Raw genomic sequence first — 20,265 nt, forward strand, 5'->3', positions numbered from 1 at the left:
CTAACACACACACATAGTGAATGGACTGTCTTTATGTGCTCTGCAGGTTCTAAAGTATGTTTTACTTGACTGTAGCTAGTATAATGGCCGAGAGTTTGTACCTGTAATGTACTCACTGATTAAACAGTACTCTAAAACATATTAAAGAAGTTTTCCATAAAAATGTAAGAAAAGTATGCATAGTTGGTCTTTATTGTTCATGTGGACTGAAATATACATACTGGTTTAAAGTCTAGTGATGTAACAAGACAAACACACTAACATGCCCAGGGTCATCTGCAGTGGTAGCCATACATTTGATAGATAAAGTGACTGTTGGTCATAGAGCATCTGACTAGGAACAGAGCGCCAAGAATAGTCTAGGCACCACTGATGCGGGGTCCTCCGTTAGAGGGGACATGGCGGCTTCTTTCCCTCTCTGTGTCTGCCCATGATTCAAAGCAGTTCAGCCTCAGGTTGAAGTTCAGCCTTACACCACAAGGGGAGAAAGACTTTCTGTTAGTCAAGCTCTCTGGAGATGGACATTAACTATTAAGGGCAAGATTGTGGTTTAGAAAGTAAAAGGCACCTTATACAGTATATCAATTGGAATTAGTACCCACTTGTGTCCTAATGGGAAACATGGGCAGGTGGTCAGTGACTGGGTCAAGGTAGTTGGTGTAGAGGTCAATGGTTACAGACTCCAGGTCCTGTGACATCTTGGCGAAGATTGGTCCCAGGTCATGGTTTGGTAGCATCAGTGGCGGTTCTGGCTGGTATGGCTCACTGGGTGAATCCCCCCCCCCCCTTCAGCTCCTCTCTGCTTCAGCTACGGTCACTGAAAGAATAAGACAAAAATTCTGAGAGCAGTCCACAAATTTGGGTACATTTCCGAGAGATCTCTTTCGTATATAAATATCAGCAGCTCAAGCAGGGTCATTGTTTAAGATGTCAAGTTCTTCAGTTCCTGTGCAAGCTCTCTGCCATCCAAGTTTGAGTGTTCTTTATAGTTGTGGGCGGCAGCGTAGCCTAGTGGTTAAGAGCGTTGGACTAGTAACCGGAAGGTTGCAAGTTCAAACCCCTGAGCTGACAAGGTACAAATCTGTCGTTCTGCCCCTGAACAGGCATTTAACCCACTGTTCCTAGGCCGTCATTGAAAATAAGAATTTGCTCTTAACTGACTTGCCTAGTTAAAAAAAAAAGTGCAGTTGGGCCTTGTTGTTCTGTCAGCTTCTCATTTGAGAGACTTTGGAAGGTTGACCGCACTCAACTTCTCTCCCACATTTTCCAATGTGGAAAATCTTTCCTGAAGGGCAGCATCAACAACGACATTGAAAAATGTCACCTGCAGCTTCTTCAAATCATCACTCAAAGGCTCATCAAATGATTTGTATGAGAAGTGCCACTTTGTGGATCTCAGACTTTTTTGTTGTAGAACGGCCTCTAGCCTGCCTAGCTCACAAACTAGAATCAGGGCGCTCACTCCGACAAGGTTAATTGACCCACAGTGACATGAAATCATTGACGTGACGTGCAAATGTCACCATTCCCCCCAAAATTGTGCCTCCCCTGGCAAGATGAGCGCCCAGGGCGGCAGCCCATATCGCCCATACCTAAATCCGCCACTGGGGAGCATCCTTTGACCAGGGCAGAGACTGCACCACATTGCTGACACTACAGCATCCAAGGTGGACTGGGGCTTCCAGGAGTGGAACTGAGGAAGAGGTGGAAGCTTGGACATTCTGAAGAAGGGTTTGGACAACCAAATTCAAATGTGTGTGTGATCACTAACGGCCATAACTATTTGTTCATAACTACAGTTTCAGAGGATCAATCCATCACCTTAAGGTGGCATGTAGTTATTTGTCAGATTATCGAAATATATTTAGTTTAGTTATGTTAGTGATCATGAAAAGGCTATTAATTTTGGTAACCACTTCATTGCCTTTATTTAACTCCTGCCAGTGGACCAGTAATTTAACCTACATTTAACAACTACCCAGTCCCATAACGTAGAATACTGAACTATTGAGTGGATTCCTTACCTTTTAAATAAGATGTTTTGTGTTGAAATACGCCAAAAAGTCAGTACTTTGGCTATGACCACAATTGGTTTACACTTGATTTTCAACTAAGAGATGAGTGATGCACCATTCTAGAATCTAGAACACACCTATTACAATAGTATTTTCTCCCATCTGCCATTTGGTATCAAATCTATATTTTATTTGAAAGTACAATTTCTACATAAAAGCACAGCTCAGAACGTGTACGAAAGATACAGTAGTAGGTCTAAATAAACAAATGTAATTTGTATTACACAATTTCTGTAATTTATATTTACCATGTCTCATCGAGTCAAGCATATCGTGTTTTCCTCGTTCTATATTCAGTAACCCATAACACAAAAGGGTCGTTATGTCACTGTGTACTACCCAACGTCACCCCATTCAATTGTATTGTCGGTGCGTTCATTTAATTATTGTGAAACCAAAACAGCAAGTCGTGGTGAAAATCAGGACATGCATACAGCACGAAAAGGTTCGAGGAGGTGCGCTAAACTAACTCTTAAAGTCTCTGCCGACGTTACCATTCATTACTACAAGCAAAACCAAACAGCTGTGTACATCACTTCCTGTACTGGTTCTACATGTGAAGTGTGGCTGAAGAAGCCGCATTTCAACTTCGAAACGCAACCCTGGAGCAACTCGAATTGTGAAAGTGATGTTTAGTAATTCTGTTGCATGGAATAAATTAGGAAAGGAACCATTAAGCTATCCACGAACAAGAGGGGTGGAATGGTAAACACCGTCTCGTGCGTTTAGTTGGTAAGCTGGCCACAGTTTATTTATTTTATCTAGCTAACTAGCTAATAATGCTAACTGGATAGCCAGCAACGTTACGTTTAACAAATCATGACCGTGTATGAAATAAGTTAGCTAGTCGTTAGCAAGCTAGCAAAGCAGAAGGAAGTGGAGTCAGTGACGTTAGTTTTCCGGCTTTGCTTGTTTCTCCGTCACATTTGCTAGTTAGTCCGTAGCTAATGTTGGCTATCTAAAATGTTAAATATTTATTGTGGCCGCTTTAACAAGAGTTGTTGAGGCAAGGCTCGAGCCCAGGTAAATTAGCTACGCCAGAAATGGTGGAATCTTTGGTTACATCATCATGACTCTCGTACAAAATCTAAAGTAAGTCTTGAATGGTCTAATAATGTAAAAACACAAAACGGATTAATTTACTGAACACCATAGAGTGTTTGTGAGTGGGCAGGCTACATGGTATTGTTGCATCTGTTCATGTCTGTGACCAAGCAAAAAAATCTTATTCCAAAGGAATAGCTGGGTGATTTTGTTTTATTTCATCTTTATTTAACCAGACCCGTCAGTTAAGAACACATTCTTATTTACAGTGACGGATTTAGCAAATATGTTAGATTTTAGAGAGAGAATGTGAATTGTAGATTTTTTTTCTTTCACAACCTTTATTAAGACTAAAATAACCGTAAACTTTTGGGTTAACAGCCATGTTCAGGGACAGATCGACTTTTTTTGTTTACGTCGTCAGCTCGGGGATTTGATCTAGCAACCTTTCGGTTACTGGCACAACGCTCTAACCACTAGGCTACCTGCATATTAGAAGTGCATAAGCCATTTGTTACTTTAAAAAACAATTAGACAGACAATATGGTTTAAGTATTTTGTCGTTACCACCACGACAAGCAAATATATCTTGTTTTTTTCAAGTGTGTACTTTGTTACCATGTATATGAATAGTGACAGCTGAGCACATGGAGGGAAATTCACATTTTGATGCCGGGAAATTATAGAAAAATTAAGGTAAATATAATATTTGTATTGAATGTCATTACCAAGTAGGCTATAATTAAAACAAATTGTTACATTTAAAAAAAATAGTTTTGATTATTTATTTAGGATACATTGTATGCTAGCTGTTCAACTGGAGTTAGCATGTCATTCCCACCACACTTGATTACCACCACATAATGAACTGTGATGGTAAGGAAAGAATGTGGTAATGACGAAATGTATTAGGTCATACATTTTTACTAACCTTAAGACCTGAAAAGACTAATTGCGTATATGATTAAGTTGAAATTGAACACTTATTTGCTATTACATTTTGTATTATGTTAGGATGATGGAGTGATTGTGATGTCTATTTATGTGACTTACTATGGTTATTACTGACTTCAATTATTTTCTATGAGATGCCCCCTAAATCAACCAAGGAGAGGACAAGGACAATTTTGTGTATATATAGTGTATGTGGAAACCCATTCAAAATAGTGGATTCTGCTATTTCAGCCACACCCGTTGCTGAAAGGTGAATCAAATTCAGCACACAGCCATGCAATCTCCACAGACAAACATTGACAGTAGAATGGCCCTTACTGAAGAGAGCAGCGACTTTCAATGTGGCACAGTCATAGGATGCCACCATTTCCAACAAGTCCGTTCATAAAATGTAAGCCCTGATATAGCAGCACTGGTCAACTGTAAGTGCTGTTATTGTGAAGTGGAAACGTCTAGGAGCAACAACGGCTCAACTACAAGTGGTAGGCCACACAAGCTCACAGAACGGGACTGCCGGGTGCTGACGCGCGTAAAAATCACCTGTCCTCAGTTGCAACACTTGCTACCGAATTCTGCACTGCCTCCGGTAGCAACGTCAGCAAAATAACTCTCGTCGGGAGCTTCATGAAATGGGTTTCCATTTCCGAGCAGCCCCGCCCAAGCATAAGATCACCATGCATAATGCCAAGCGTCGGCTGGAGTGGTGTAAAGCTCTCTGCCATTGGAGCAGTGGAAACGCATTCTGTAGCGTGATGAATCATGCTTCACTATCTGACAGTCCAACGGATGACTCTGGATTTGGTAGATGCCAGGAAAACGATACCTGCCCCATGCATAGTGCCAACCTTACGTTTGGTGGAGGACGAATAATGGTCTTAGGCTATTTTTCATGGTTCGGGCTAGGCCCCTTAGTTCCGATGAAGGGAAATCTTAACCCTCCAGCTTACAACGACATTATAGACGATTTTGCCTTCCCAACTTTGTGGCAAAAGTTTGGAGAAGTCATGCTGAAACAGTAAAGGGCCAATGCCCCCGCGCACAAAGCGAGGGTCCCATACATAAATGGTTTGTTGAGATTGGTGTGGAAGAACTTGACTGGCCTGCACAGAGCCCTGACCTCAACCCCATCAAACACTTTTGGGATGAATCGGAACTAATGGTCTGTTCTGTATCTTCAACAAAATGAAACATACTACTGTGACATTAAAATGTTTAATGGTATTTCTCATCAGTTTTATATGAAATGCCATTTCCACCACAGTGTCATTACCACAATGCTAAGTCATTACTATCACCGTACATATTTGAAGCAAATGTGTATTAATTACAGTTGATATTGATTATTTTTGCTGTATGTGAACCTTGTATGCTTGTTCTTAAGATAATTCCTAAAATAATGTAAAATATTACAATTTTAATGTGGTAAATACATGTTTCTGAGTATCTTCAAGGCCTATATGGACATTTAGACATGACAATGATAAATACATGTAATCAAAACTACCTTAGGCACAATTTTATGTAATTTCCTTTTCAACTAAAATAGCACATTTTATGAAGTGGTGGCAATGACATTTCCCCTCGGGTATATGGGGAAACCAATAAAAATGTTTAATTTCTTTAAGTCCTATGGTCTCAGACTCTTAGATCTTGTTTCCAGACAGAGTGAAGAACATATTCAGAGATAAGAAGCAGTTTCAAGAGGTTTAAATTTAAAAAACTTTTAACATCCAGAAGTGCCTGAATTTACTAAATCAACCAGCTATGATGGAAGACTTGTATACTCAAGGTTTAGGAGTATCCTGTGTACAGTTCCTGAACCAGGATCATTTTAAATCCACCTAGCAGCCTCTCTGTAAACAGGATTAGGAGGGAGTGAATGTAATTTAAAAACAGTTTGTGCAATCAAGCTCAGAAAGTGGTCTGTCTTTTGTTTTCTATATTTGCCCAGCCATGGCTGTTTGCCATCTTTTGAAGGTGGACAAAAGGGGCAGCAGGTAGCCTAGTGGTTAGAGCGATGGTCCAGTAACCGAAAGGTTGCTTGATCGAATCCCTAGCTGACAAGGTAAAAATCGGTCATTCTGCCCCTGAACAAGGCAGTTAGCCTACCGGGGAACAGTGGGTTGTCTTTGTAAATAAGAATTTGTTCTTAACTGACTTGCCTAGTTAAAAAATAAATAATAATAAAACCTGCTCTGTCATTTGAGCTGGGCAAACCTTACTCCCTATTCTCCTCTCTGTTTTAAATAGTTTCCAGAGTGAGAAATGGCCACAACGACCCCGTCACAAGAGCTGTCAGGTTGACTGAGTGAATACTGGCTCTAACGTTAGACTTGCAGAGGGGACTGTATTATAGGACTCTGTGGTGTTCATGGGATAAGAGCCTGACTTTATTAATGCAGATGTCTGCTGAACAGCAAGATCCTATCACAGAGTTTCCAAACTTGTTTGTATTTGCCCAAGCACTACACAGCAGATTCAAATAACCAACTAATCACTCATTTGATTAATTTGAATCCGCTGTGTAGTGCTAGGGAAAACCCCAAAACGTGAACCCAGGGGGGACCCCAAGGCCGAGTTTGTGAAATCCTGTTCTGGTGCGTTTAGTTCGCGTGAACGTTTGCAACGTTGCGTAACTGTTTGTACTGAATGACACTAATCCCCAAAACGTTCTTGAACAGACATTGAGGTACGATTCCTCCCATTTGGTGGGTGTGGCTTGAAGCAATGAGTGATGTATTTAAAGGGCAGTGGCCATGCTGACAGCGTTCCCGAAAACCTCAACCCAACCCCTCACTGTTTTTCAGCTGGTCGTTCAGTACGGCACTGTTTGCGATCAATTGAACGTTCCAGAATGTAAAAACATACTGAACTCAGCTCTGGTCTGTACAGACATGCATTACTGTTCGAAAGTTTGGGGTCACTTAGAAATGTCCTTGTTTTTGAAAGAAAAGCACATTTTCTTTGTTCATTCAAATAACATCAAATTGATCAGAAATACAGTGTAAACATTGTTAATGTTGTAAATGACTATTGTAGCTGGAAACGGCAGATTGTTTTTATTTTATGGAATATCTACATAGGTGTACAGAGGCCCATTATCAGCAACCATACCTCCTGTGTTCCAATGGCACATTGTGTTAGCTAAACCAGAGTTGCAAAGAAAAAGCCATATGTCACTGGCCAATAAAAATAAAAGATTAAGATGGGCAAAAGAACACACTAAACCAGCATCCCGGAGTCGCCTCTTCACTGTTGATATTGAGACTGGTGTTTTGCATGTACTATTTAATGAAGCTGCCAGTTGAGGACTTGTAAGGCGTCTGTTTCTCAAACTAGACACTAATGTACTGTCCTCTTGCTCAGTTGTGCACCGGGCCTCCCACTCCTCTTTCTATTCTGGTTAGAGCCAGTTTGCGCTGTTCTGTGAAGGGAGTAGTACAGAGCGTTGTACGAGATCTTCAGTTTCTTGGCAATTTCTCGCATGGAATAGCCTTCATTTCTCAGAACAAGAATAGACTGACGAGTTTCAGAAGAAAGGTATTTGTTTCTGGCCATTTTGAGCCTGTAATCGAACCCACAAAATGCTGATGCTCCAGATACTCAACTAGTCTAAAGAAGGCCAGTTTATTGGCTTCTTTAATTAGCACAACAGTTTTCAGCGGTGCTAACATAATTGCAAAAGGGGTTTCTAATGATCAATTAGCCTTTTGAAATGATAAACTAGGATTAGCAAACACAATGTGCCATTGGAACACAGGGGGGATGGTTGCTCTCCATTTGTGGAAGAGACTGCAATGATTGCTTGTTCTTCTCCTACAGTTTGATGCTGAATATGCAAAAACAGGATTTTACAACAGTTAGCGAACTACTGTTTACACAATCAGCCAACCAGTGCTGTGTAACCATTCATTTGCTACCATTTAACATGTATTGGACATTACAAAAATCCGGATTTTTGTAACAAAGCCCTTTTACTACTTCCCCAGAGTCAGATGAACTCATGGATACCATTTTATGTCTCTGCATCCAGTATGAAGGAAGTTGGAGGTCGTTTTGTTAGTGTTAGCGCAATGACACAGTCTATGGTATCTACTAGTATCCTAGCAGTTACCATAGACTTCCAGTCATTGCACTAACGCTAGTTAGCAATTGTGCAAACGCTAGTTAGCGATTTCTTTCCAACTGCGCTCAGAGACATAGAAATGCTATCCACAAGTTCATTGGACTCTGGGGAAGTAGATAAAGGGCTTGGTTGACAACATCCTGAAGTATCCCTTTTATGGTCTGAAGTGCACTTGCCCATTAGCCAAGTAAGGAGTAGGCTTTTGGTTGCCTGTCAGATATGATCACTTACATGCAGAAATGTAATATTCTGTCTTTTATATGAACGTAGTGAATGAACCACACATTTTTATGTTGTGTGGTTGTTTTCAGTGTAAACTGTCACCTGCCCAATGGAACAACCACAGAGTAAGCTCAACTTGCACGAATGCTCAGTTCACTTGCCCTTGGTGACAAGGCAACTTGTTATGCCTGTTGATACTTGTGGCTGTTTCATTAGTGTTAGCCTTCCTATTTGTCAGATCCATTGCTGACCCTGCTCCCTTTCTGTCCAATCAGGGCAAGACATTACATTTTCCCCCAACACAATCTAACAATGATGTTGAACCTGTCCCAGGCTGCCATCTATATGTTTTCTGTCCAGTACTCTGGAATGATAGTAGCGGTGGAAAGGCAACACATTCGCCGTTCATGTCTGTGTGACTCTTAGTGCCCTTTTTTGTTATGTTTATGTGGTTATCCTCAGTTTTTCTGGTTGGTCCCTATGGTTGTCATTGCTTAGCTACTGAGCCGTGCAGCTTGTCATCATGGTTGCAATGAGTGCTGTCCCAGAGGTGTGTGTGGGTGCTTGTGCCACAAATAAACTTTGCACTATGGAAACTCCTCAAACTAGTTACTACCCAAGCAGCAGTAGACAGTAAAGGAGAAGCTGTAGACAATTATTTTTCTTTTTTTCTCTTCAGCGGTGAGCCTGTCCCAGTGGACTCAGACCTGAGGGAGCAGCTAAAGAGACATGTACCAGCTGCAATGACAATGAATGGCCAGTGTGTTGCCATGGGTTGCTATGACAAGGGCGCTAGCCCTCATTAATATGCTGACACTTTTTTTCACACTGTGTATGCTAATGTTTTAATTGCCTGGAGCGCGTTCTACGGGTGCGTGCTGCTATGGTGACCAGTTAGCTGAGAAGGCGGGGCTTTACTTAGAAAATACTTGTAGATGACCTGGAGCCAGTGGGTTTGGCGACGAGTATGAAGTGAGTGCCAGCCAACGAGAGCATACAGGTTGCAGTGGTGGATAGTATATGGGGCTTTGGTGACAAAACAGTTGGCACTGTGATAGACTGCATCCAATTTGTTGAGTAGTGTTGGAGGGTATTTTGTAAATGACATCGCCGATGTCAAGGATGGTCAGTTTTACGAAAGTATGTTTGGCAGCATGAGGATGCTTTGTTGCGAAATACGAAGCCGATTCTGGATTGGAGATGCTTAATGTGAGCCTGGAAGGAGAGTTTACAGTCTAAACAGACACCTAGGTACTTGTAGTTGTCCGCATATTCTAAGTCAGAACCGTCCAGAGTAGTGATGGACGGACAGATGGGCAGGTGCGGTTGAAGAGCATGCATTTAGTTTTACTTGCATTTAAGAGCAGTTGAAGGCCACGGAAGGAGAGTTGTATGACATTGAAGCTCGCCTGGAGGTTAGTTAGTGTCCAAAGAAGGGCCAGAAGTATACAGAATGGTGTAGTCTGCGGAGAGGTGGATCAGAGAATCACCAGCAGCAAGAGCGACATCATTGAGGTGTACAGAGAAGAGAGTTTTCCCGAGAATTGAACCCTGTGGCACCCCCATAGACTGCCAGAGGCCCAGACAGCAGGCCCCCCTGATTTGACACACTGAACTCTATCGGAGAAGTAGTTGGTGATCCAGGCGAGGCAGTCATTTGAGAAACCAAGGCTGTTGAGTCTGCCTATAAGAATGTGGTGATTGACAGAGTAGAAAGCCTTGGCCAGGTCGATGACTACAGCTGCACAGTATTGTCTCTTATCGATGGCGGTTAAGATATCGTTTAGGACCTTTGAACGTGGCTGAGGTGCACCCATGACCAGCTTTGAAACCAGATTGCGTAGCGGAGAAGGTACGGTGGGATTCAAAATGGTCTGTAATCTGTTTGTTAACTTGGCTTTCGAAGACCTTAGAAAGGCAGGGTAGGATGGATATAGGTCTGTAGCAGTTTGTGCCTGGAGTGTCTCCCTATTGTGTATTGTCACCTTACACCTGAGAGTGGTAGTGAGCCGAGGGGGAGAGCTGTTTCGTCTACTCTTTCCCCTCACATGGTTTCTGTAAGCTTTGTTCATATCGTATCTTTCTTCCTATACCCTCACACAGGGTGATAACAGCTTTGTTGAGCAAGAGGTGACACATAGAGACGTCTTGTGACTCATGGCAATAGATAAAGAATGAGCTAGTGACACTAGATAATGCAGTGGATATGACCAGTAACTTCATCAGACAGGCTTGACAGGTATAGTATTTGTGGCAGTTTGCTTCGTAATGGAACACTGGTGGCAGGTGATATGTTGGTAAGGTTCTTTTGACAATCCTGAGGTAGCAGAAGTCTGCATGACTCTAAGTGGAGCCGATCTTCAGTGTGGAGAACTGAATGGTTCTGAATAGAGTGCAAGGATTTGAGGGCCTTTTCCGCCCAAGCTTCAAAGCTGTTTTGGAGCAGATTTGCAGACTACAGAGATCACAAGGTTAAAGCTGGAGAGCACAGTCTTCCACAGCTGACGGATGGATGGATATAGTACGCGTTCCTCTAATCAGACGAACATGGCATCGCTCCAGTCCCTCATCCTTCTTTTCGTGTCTGGCATCCCGCTCTGCTTCGGCAGGTTAAGGCTTTGGCAGCAGACTAACGCAAGGCCTATCAACTGTTTCTACCCCATCCTCTTCCTCCCACTCCTACACCCCCACTGCTGCTCTGCAGCTCTCCTTTGGGACAGACACGCACCAGATGTTTTCGAGTACTTGGCTACTTTCCGCCACTCTTTTCTTCTCTTCTGTTGCGCTGCCTGTCTTTGCTTTTTGCTGTGTGGGGGGGGGGTGTCGTCGTTCTGTATTTCCCAGCAGTCTGTTGAGCTGGCTGGCTGACTGCTCCCCTCCCCCGGGACTGCGGGTCTCTTAGTGGGTCCCCTGTGCCTGGCGACAGACTGGTCGGCTGGCTGGCTGCATGGCTATGGGCTGCGCATGTGTGGGATCCTGAATAACCAGCTACGCTAACAGAGATCCTTAGATAATGATTTATATATACATTTCGCATACTTCTCGCTCTCTGCCCCCCCTTCCATCCATCCCCACCTCGTTTCTCTCTCTACCCTCAGCCCCCTCGATGACTACTATTCTCTCATCCATTCCAGTGTGTGCGAGTATGCATGTGTACATACAGTATACATGTAATAGTGATGGCTCCAGGCAGAAAAGGATTGTCCCATATCTTGCCTGTAATCTTCCATAGCTGCCATCACTCAGTTTAAAGTGTGTGCTGCTGTACTGTCTGAGGAGGAGGGGGCGACGTGAGGAGGTGGAAGAACACTGGAGGGAAGATATTTGTTTTGGCCGACTCGGGCCTGCATGAGCTAGTCATGCCAGTTCTACCTCTTTGACTTTCAAATGTCGGGACTCGAGAGAGAGGGAATGTAGCCTAGATTGAATGCTGGTGAGACAACTAAACTAGCTACTTGCATTGGGCCTACTCTGCGTCCTCTCTCCCTCTCCTTTTGTCATTCTCAGATTCCCTCACATAGCCTGAGGAACAGGGGCATCGAAATCAAGTCACTGGCTCTTTTTATATGTGTGCTGAGAAGGCAAGGCCCTGGCTTTGTCAAGGGAGTTGCCAGCTGCCAAGTTGTCCTGCTACACTAAATCCCAGGCAGCAACCCTATATCCCATTTCAAGTCAATACGGCCCCTGAGAGCTTAACCGGGCTGGGATGATACTATACACACCCTGTTGATCAGCTGACTATTCATGTTAACACCTGTGAAACTGCAATGGACATTGGACATGCGGCAGTATAGTGTGCATTGAAACCATAGTAAATGAAGGGTATCATGTTTGCTCTAAGGATTTAGCCACTATGCCTATATGGTTGCTGTCTATATGATGCTGCTGGCCACACTCATTTGAGAGGACTACCTGAAGTTTCACCTTCCACCTGCTCATATTTAAAGTTGAAAGAAAAAAAGTACTCATCAAAAGCAAATGTTTTTTTTCCTTCTTCCTCTCCTCACTCCCTCCCCCTTTCTAACTCTCCTTCCTGTTCCAGTATCTCCACATTTTGCTGACTCATGTCATGCTCTCACCCTCTTGTCTTTCCATTTCTCTCTCTCTCTCTCTCTCTCTCTCTGTCTCCCTGTCTGTCTCTCTCTTTGTCTCTCTCTCTGTCTCTCTCTGTTTCTGTCTCTGTCTCTCTCTCTCTCTGTGTCTGTCTGTCTCTCTCTCTCTGTGTCTCTGTCTGTCTCTGTGTGTGTGTAATGAACTTGTTTCCTCATTGTCTGGAGATTAAGGAGTATTGAAGCTGAAAAGGCTGGGTAAGGGAGATTTCTGTTGAAACTGATGTGCTCACATTTGCAGATCTCACACATGCATATCAGGGTTTTCAGGGCTTCTGTTATGTAAATGTGGAACCGGACATTTGACCAGCAGCACTTTAATTTACCAGACATTTGAGAAATGTACCGAACCCATGTGCATTGGGTGCATAACCTGAATAGGGCGTCCACCCACGGTGCTCAGAATGACAATCACATTTAGAAAATGTAAATAAATAAATGTAAGTTGAGGATGCAAGGACGTGTATCCTTACTGTGCACTTTGAAGATGAGAAACAAAGCCAATCACTAGCATAGGCCGAGCATGAGTTTCAAGTTTGGGGAAGCACATTTTCACCATCAAAATGCACCATTATAATATAGCATTCCATGCATCATCGCATTTGCAGATTTATGTAAGAGCCTACTATTTGTAATGTGATGAGTAGATTGGACCCTTTACTCAGTCCTTTGTTGAAGCACCTTTTTAGCAGCGATTAGTCTCGAGTCTTCTTGGGTATGACACTACAAGCTTGGCACACCTGTATTTGGTGAGTTTCTCCCATTCTTCTCTGCAGATCCTTTCAAGCTCTGTCAGGTTGGATGGGGAGCGTCGCTGTAGAGCTACATAATTTTCAGGTTTCTCCAGAGACGTTCGATTGGGCTCTGGCTGGGCCACTCAAGGACATTCAGAGACTTGTCCCGAAGCCACGCCTGCGTTGTTTTGACTGTGCTTAGGGTCGTTCTCCTGTTTTGAAGGTCAACCGTCCTGAGCGCTCTGGAGCAGGTTTTCATCAAGGATCTCTCTGTACTTTGCTCTGTTCATCATTCCCTCGATCCTGACTAGTCCCCCTGCACCTGAAAAACATCCCCACAGCATGATGCTGCCACCACCATGCTTCACCGTAGGGATGGTGCCAGGTTTCATCCAGACGTGATGCCTGGCATTCAGACCAATCTTGGTTTCATCAGACCAGAGAATCTTGCTTCTCATGGTCTGCGAGTCCTTTAGGTGACTTTTGGCAAACTTCAAACTTGCTGTCATGTGCCTTTTTACTGAGGAGTGGCTTCCGTCTGGCCACTCTACCATAAAGGCCTGATTGGTGGAGTGCTGCAGAGGAACTTTGGAGCTCTGTCAGTGACCATCGGGTTCTTGGTCACCTCCCTGACCAAGGCCCTTCTCCCTCGATTCCGGAGTTTGGCCGGGCGGTCAGCTCTAGGAAGAGTCTTGGTGGTTCCGAACTTCATCCATTTAAGAAAGATGGAGGCCACTGTGTTCTTGGGGAGCTTCAATGCTGCAAACATTTTTGGTACCCTTCCCCAGATCTGTGCCTTGACACAATCCTGTCTCGGAGCTCTACGGACAAATCTTTTGACCTCATGGCTTGTTTTTTGCTCTGACATACACTGTCAACTGTGGGACCTTTTTATATAAACAAGTGTGTGTGTCTGTGCCTTTCCAAATTACCTGTGGTAAATTCAATTGATTGGACATGGAGTCCAATCAAGTTGTAGAAACATCTCAAGGATGATCAATGGAAACCGGATGCACCGGAGCTCAATTTCGAGTCTCATTGTCACGGTCGTCCTCCTCTTCATCTGAAGAGGAGAGGCGAGAAGGATCGGAGGACCAAAATGCGGCGTGGTATGTGTTCATCATGAATTTTAATAAAGAGAACACTGAACACTGAAACGCTACAAAAACAATAAACGGAATAACAACTATGAAGCTAATGAGAACTGTGCCGAAACAAGCAATCAACATAGACAATCACCCACAAACAAACAGTGCAACCCAGGCTACCTAAGTATGATTCTCAATCAGAGACAACTAATGACACCTGTCTCTCATTACCATACTAGGCTGACACATAGAAATCCCCAAAATCATAGAAAATCAAAACAGACTGCCCATCCTCGCTCCTACCTGTGCTCGAACCAGGAACACAACGACAACAGCCACCCTCGAAGCAGCGTTACCCATGCAGAGCAAGGGGAACAACTACTCCAAGTCTCAGAGCGAGTGATGTTTGAAACGCTATTAGCGCACACCATTTACATTTACATTTAAGTCATTTAGCAGACGCTCTTATCCAGAGCGACTTACAAATTGGTGCATTCACCTTATGACATCCAGTGGAACAGTAGTGCATCTAAATCTTTTAAGGGGGGTGAGAGGGATTACTTTATCCTATCCTAGGTATTCCTTAAAGAGGTGGGGTTTCAGGTGTCTCCGGAAGGTGGTGATTGACTCCGCTGTCCTGGCGTCGTGAGGGAGTTTGTTCCACCATTGGGGGGGGGGCCAGAGCAGCGAACAGTTTTGACTGGGCTGAGCGGGAACTGTACTTCCTCAGTGGTAGGGAGGCGAGCAGGCCAGAGGTGGATGAACGCAGTGCCCTTGTTTGGGTGTAGGGCCTGATCAGAGCCTGGAGGTACTGAGGTGCCGTTCCCCTCACAGCTCCGTAGGCAAGCACCATGGTCTTGTAGCGGATGCGAGCTTCAACTGGAAGCCAGTGGAGAGAGCGGAGGAGCGGGTTGGCCTCGAGAGAAATTGGGAATGTTGAACACCAGACGGGCTGCGGCGTTCTGGATGAGTTGTAGGGGTTTAATGGCACAGGCAGGGAGCCCAGCCAACAGCGAGTTGCAGTAATCCAGACGGGAGATGACAAGTGCCTGGATTAGGACCTGCGCCGCTTCCTGTGTGAGGCAGGGTCGTACTCTGCGGATGTTGTAGAGCATGAACCTACAGGAACGGGCCACCGCCTTGATGTTAGTTGAGAACGACAGGGTGTTGTCCAGGATCACGCCAAGGTTCTTAGCGCTCTGGGAGGAGGACACAATGGAGTTGTCAACCGTGATGGCGAGATCATGGAACGGCAGTCCTTCCCGGGAGGAAGAGCAGCTCCGTCTTGCCGAGGTTCAGCTTGAGGTGGTGATCCGTCATCCACACTGATATGTCTGCCAGACATGCAGAGATGCGATTCGCCACCTGATCATCAGAAGGGGGAAAGGAGAAGATTAATTGTGTGTCGTCTGCATAGCAATGATAGGAGAGACCATGTGAGGTTATGACAGAGCCAAGTGACTTGGTGTATAGCGAGAATAGGAGAGGGCCTAGAACAGAGCCCTGGGGGACACCAGTGGTGAGAGCACGTGGTGTGGAGACGGATTCTCGCCACGCCACCTGGTAGGAGCGACCTGTCAGGTAGGACGCAATCCAAGCGTGGGCAGCGCCGGAGATGCCCAACTCGGAGAGGGTGGAGAGGAGGATCTGATGGTTCACAGTATCGAAGGCAGCCGATAGGTCTAGAAGGATGAGAGCAGAGGAGAGAGAGTTAGCTTTAGCAGTGCGGAGCGCCTCCGTGATACAGAGAAGAGCAGTCTCAGTTGAATGACTAGTCTTGAAACCTGACTGATTTGGATCAAGAAGGTCATTCTGAGAGAGATAGCGGGAGAGCTGGCCAAGGACGGCACGTTCAAGAGTTTTGGAGAGAAAAGAAAGTAGGGATACTGGTCTGTAGTTGTTGACATCGGAGGGATCGAGTGTAGGTTTTTTCAGAAGGGGTGCAACTCTCGCTCTCTTGAAGACGGAAGGGACGTAGCCAGCGGTCAGGGATGAGTTGATGAGCGAGGTGAGGTAAGGGAGAAGGTCTCCGGAAATGGTCTGGAGAAGAGAGGAGGGGATAGGGTCAAGCGGGCAGGTTGTTGGGCGGCCGGCCGTCACAAGACGCGAGATTTCATCTGGAGAGAGGGGGAGAAAGAGGTCAGAGCACAGGGTAGGGCAGTGTGAGCAGAACCAGCGGTGTCGTTTGACTTAGCAAACGAGGATCGGATGTCGTCGACCTTCTTTTCAAAATGGTTGACGAAGTCATCTGCAGAGAGGGAGGAGGGGGGGAGGAGGATTCAGGAGGGAGGAGAAGGTTGCAAAGAGCTTCCTAGGGTTAGAGGCAGATGCTTGGAATTTAGAATGGTAGAAAGTGGCTTTAGCAGCAGAGAGAAAAGAGGAAAATGTAGAGAGGAGGGAGTGAAAGGATGTCAGGTCCGCAGGGAGGCGAGTTTTCCTCCATTTCCGCTCGGCTGCCCGGAGCCCTGTTCTGTGAGCTCGCAATGAGTCGTTGAGCCACGGAGCGGGAGGGGAGGACCGAGCCGGCCTGGAGGATAGGGGACATAGAGAGTCAAAGGATGCAGAAAGGGAGGAGAGGAGGGTTGAGGAGGCAGAATCAGGAGATAGGTTGGAGAAGGTTTGAGCAGAGGGAAGAGATGATAGGATGGAAGAGGAGAGAGTAGCGGGGGAGAGAGAGCGAAGGTTGGGACGGCGCGATACCATCCGAGTAGGGGCAGTGTTGGATGAGAGCGAGAGGGAGAAGGATACAAGGTAGTGGTCGGAGACTTGGAGGGGAGTTGCAATGAGGTTAGTGGAAGAACAGCATCTAGTAAAGATGAGGTCGAGCGTATTTCCTGCCTTGTGAGTAGGGGGAAGGTGAGAGGGTGAGGTCAAAAGAGGAGAGGAGTGGAAAGAAGGAGGCAGAGAGGAATGAGTCAAAGGTAGACGTGGGGAGGTTAAAGTCGCCCAGAACTGTGAGAGGTGAGCCGTCCTCAGGAAAGGAGCTTATCAAGGCATCAAGCTCATTGATGAACTCTCCGAGGGAACCTGGAGGGCGATAAATGATAAGGATGTTAAGCTTGAAAGGGCTGGTAACTGTGACAGCATGGAATTCAAAGGAGGCGATAGACAGATGGGTAAGGGGAGAAAGAGAGAATGACCACTTGGGAGAGATGAGGATCCCGGTGCCACCACCCCGCTGACCAGAAGCTCTCTGGGTGTGCGAGAACACGTGGGCAGACGAAGAGAGAGCAGTAGGAGTAGCAGTGTTGTCTGTGGTGATCCATGTTTCCGTCAGTGCCAAGAAGTCGAGGGACTGGAGGGAGGCATGGGCTGAGATGAACTCTGCCTTGTTGGCCGCAGATCGGCAGTTCCAGAGGCTACCGGAGACCTGGAACTCCACGTGGGTCGTGCGCGCTGGGACCACCAGATTAGGTGGCCGCGGCCACGCGGTGTGGAGCGTTTGTATGGTCTGTGCAGAGAGGAGAGAACAGGGATAGACAGACACATAGTTGACAGGCTACACAAGAGGCTACGCTAATGCAAAGGAGATTGGAATGACAAGTGGACTACACGTCTCGAGTGTTCAGAAAGTTAAGCTTACGTAGCAAGAATCTTATTGACTAAAATGATTAAAATGATACAGTACTGCTGAAGTAGGCTAGCTGGCAGAGGCTGCGTTGTTGACTATGTAGGCTAGCTGGCAGTGTCTGCGTTGTTGACACTACACTAATCAAGTCGTTCCGTTGAGTGTAATGGTTTCTACTGTGCTACTGTGCTGCTATTCGGGGCTAGCTGGCTAGCTAGCAGTGTTGATTTACGTTACGTTGCGTTAAAAGAACGACAATAGCTGGCTAGCTAACCTAGGAAATCGCTCAAGACTACACAATTATCTTTGATACAAAGACGGCTATGTAGCTAGCTATGTAGCTAGCTACGATCAAACAAATCAAGCCGTTGTACTGTAATGAAATGAAAAATGTGATACTACCTGTGGAGCGAAGCGAAATGCGACCGGATTGTTGAGTGCGGAAGTTCTGTTACGTTAAGGACGACGAATAGCTGGCTAGCTAACCTCGGTAAATTAAGATAATCACTCTAAAACTACACACTCTAAACTACACAATTATCTTGGATACGAAGACAGCAAAGACAACTATGTAGCTAGCTAACACTACACTAATCAAGTCGTTCAGTTGAGTGAAAGTTGTGCTGCTAATCGGTAGACGTTAGCTAGCTAGCTAGCTGCAGGGCGGTGTAGACTGCGTTAGGACGACGAAATACGATAATTACGCAATTATCTATGATACAAAGACGGCAATGTAGCTAGCTAAGAAGAAAAATTGCTAAGATTAGACAAATCAAACCGTTGTACTATAATGAAATGTAATGAAATGTACTACTACCTACTACCTGCGGACCGAGTGCAGATGCGACCGCTCGCTCCAACCCGGAAGTCACTGCTAACTAGCTAGCCATTTCACATCACTTCGTTACACCAGCCTAATCTCGAGAGTTGATAGGCTTGATTGAAGTCATAAACAGCAGAGCTGCTGGCAAAACGCACGAAAGTGTTGTTTGAATGAATGCTTATGAGCCTGCTGGTGCCTACCATCGCTCAGTCAGACTGCTCTATCAAATCATAGACTTAATTATAACATAATAACACACGGAAATGCGAGCCTTAGTTTCCGGATTCGACCATATTAATGACCTATCATCTGGAAACCAAGACGTTTTATTCTTTCATTGAAATACGGAAACGTTCCGTATTTTATCTAACGGGTGGCATCCCTAAGTCTAAATATTCTTGTTACATTGCACAACCTTCAATGTTGTCATAATTACGTGAAATTCTGGCAAATTAGTTCGCAACGAGCCAGGCTACCCAACTGTTGCATATACCCTGACTCTGCGTGCAATGAACGCAAGAGAAGTGACACAATTTCACCTAGTTAATATTGCCTGCTAACCTGGATTTCTTTTAGCTAAATATGCAAGTTTAAAAATATATACTTCTGTGTATGATTTTAAGAAAGGAGCAACGACAGTCCTTTTTCGCGAATGCGCACTGCATTGATTATATGCAACGCAGGACGCGCTAGATAACTACACATGGTTGTTGATATTACTAGTTTAACTAGTGATTATGATTGATTTAAGTTTAATGCTAGCGGGCAACTTACATTGGCTTCTCACTGCATTCGCGTTACAGGCGGGCTCCTCGTGAGGCAGGTGGTTAGAGCATTGGACTAGTTAACCGTAAGGTTGCAAGATTGAATCCCTGAGCTGACAAGGTAAAAATCTGTCGTTCTGCCCCTGAACAAGGCAGTTAACCCACCGTTCCTAGGCCGTCATTGAAAGATAAGAATGTGTTCTTAACTGACTTGCCTAGTTAAATAAAGATTAAATAAAGGTGTAAAAATAAAATCGGCGTCCAAAATTACCGATTTCAGATTATGAAAACTTGAAATCGGCCCTAATTAATCGGTCGGCCTCTAATACACATGTTTAGCATACGTTTTCAAAATGCATACTGCCTCCAGCTCATTGCAACGTGGTGTGTGATGCGTTGATGAAGCCTGCCTTACGTTGCCTATGCATTTGAATGAGAAGCGCACTTCAATAACCAGTTGATTAAAAAAAGCTGCGTGTTTATTATAATTAAAATGCTCTCTTTTTAATCGTGGCCCTAAAACTATGGTTAACAGATTGCATGAATAGTTTTTGTGAAATGGTTTGGCCCTAAAGGGCTAGCTGACAGATTTTCCACAAAAAGGCTGTATTGTGCGTGTGATGCATAAAGAATATACGTGCCAATTTAATTCTACAAAATTATGCAAATTAACCCATAGACCAATAAGCATGACTGGTCAAATGTATTTCCATCAATGAGTAGGCTATAAAGCATTATTTCGCAATGTGTTTTTTGAG

At 44.7% G+C, this 20,265-nt stretch overlaps 1 protein-coding gene and 1 long non-coding RNA gene across 4 annotated transcripts in view; one reads left to right on the forward strand and one right to left on the reverse strand.

Annotated features, from left to right (window-relative positions):
- Positions 1-174: 174 nt before the first annotated feature.
- LOC115105051 (uncharacterized) lies at positions 175-2,544 on the reverse strand. Its single transcript, XR_003859832.2, has 3 exons — positions 2,324-2,544; positions 603-817; positions 175-468 (listed from the first exon to the last, which is right to left on the reverse strand). It is a non-coding gene; the product is annotated as an uncharacterized LOC115105051 (long non-coding RNA).
- Positions 2,545-2,643: 99 nt separating this feature from the next.
- Positions 2,644-20,265, forward strand: part of LOC115105038 (beta-1,4-galactosyltransferase 3-like) — a 28,494-nt gene continuing 10,872 nt past the window's right edge. The window contains exon 1 of one of the 3 annotated variants that reach the window (XM_029626578.2): positions 2,644-2,807. The gene's annotated coding sequence lies outside the window, so the exon portion shown is untranslated. Of the gene's footprint in view, positions 2,808-2,874; positions 3,168-12,703; positions 12,729-20,265 lie in introns of those variants that run through there. The other 2 variants (XM_029626586.2, XM_065009893.1) reach the window with 2 other exon arrangements.

Source organism: Oncorhynchus nerka, linkage group LG3, assembly GCF_034236695.1.
Source record: "Oncorhynchus nerka isolate Pitt River linkage group LG3, Oner_Uvic_2.0, whole genome shotgun sequence".
Classification (NCBI taxonomy): Eukaryota; Metazoa; Chordata; class Actinopteri; order Salmoniformes; family Salmonidae; genus Oncorhynchus; species Oncorhynchus nerka.